The following is a 1,165-nucleotide window of genomic DNA, read 5'->3' as shown; positions in this document are numbered from 1 at the left end:
AAATATATAGGGACTTGATTCAAATTTATAATAAAAGTCATTTCTCAGTTGACAAATGGTCAAAGGATATGAACAGGAAGTTTTCAGAAGAAATCAAAGCTATCAACAGTCACATGAAAAAAATGTTCTGAATCACTACTGATTAAAGAAATGCAAATTAAAATAATTCTGAGATGCCACCACACACCTTTCAGATTGGTTAACATAACAGAAAAGGAAATTGACAAATGCTGGATGGGATGTGGAAAAATTGGGGTACTAATGCACTACTGGTAGAGTTGTACATGAGTCCGACTATTCTTTTTTTTTTTTTAAAGCAATTGGGGTTAAGTAACTTGCTCAAGGTTACACAGCCAGTTGTGTGTGTGTGTGTGTGTGTGTGTGTGTGTGTGTTAAGTATCTGAGGCTGAAACTGATCCCGGGTCCCCCCGACTCTGGGGCTGGTGCTCTTACTCACTTCACCACCTAGTCGCCCCAAGTCCGACTGTTCTTGAGAACAATTTATAACTATGTCCAAAAGGCTATCAAATGGTGCATACCACAGTTTGACCCAGAAATACCAACAGATAGCATGTATCCCAAAGAAATCAAAGGGAAAAGGACCTATTTGTACCAAAAAAAAATATTTATAGCAGGGTGTGTGTGTGTGTGTGTGTGTGTATCTCTTTCAGAAGGTGACTGGTAGAGTCTTTCCATTTCTATTTTATTCTTTGGTTCTTGGTTATCAGGACAGTTTTCCTTGATAACTTCTTGAAAGATGATGTCTAGGTTCTGTTTTTGATCATGTCTTTCAGGTAGTCCCATAATTCTCAAATTATCTCTTATGCATCTATTTTTAGGTCAATTATTTTTACAATGAGGTATTTAATATTTTCTTCTATTTTTTCCATTCATTTGGTTTTGTTTTATTATTTCTTGATAACTCATGGATTCATTAGCTTCCATTTGCCCAATTCTAATTTTTAAAGAATTATTTTCTTCAGTGAGCTTTTGCACCTCCTTTTCCATTTGGTCAATTCAATTTTTTAAGTAGTTCTTCCTTCATTGATTTTTTGCACATCATTTTCCTTTTTCTATGCTTCCTTTACCAAGCTGTTGACTCTTCTTTATGATTCTCTTGCATCACTCTCATTTCTTTTCCCAATTTTCTTCTACCTCTCTTTTT

This window comes from Petaurus breviceps, unplaced genomic scaffold (genome assembly GCF_028583685.1).
Source record: "Petaurus breviceps papuanus isolate PSGF00001 unplaced genomic scaffold, PetGlider_PUasm1.0 183, whole genome shotgun sequence".
NCBI lineage: Eukaryota > Metazoa > Chordata > Mammalia > Diprotodontia > Petauridae > Petaurus > Petaurus breviceps.
The sequence above is the reverse complement of the archived record's forward strand: the minus strand, read 5'-3'. Positions refer to the sequence as shown.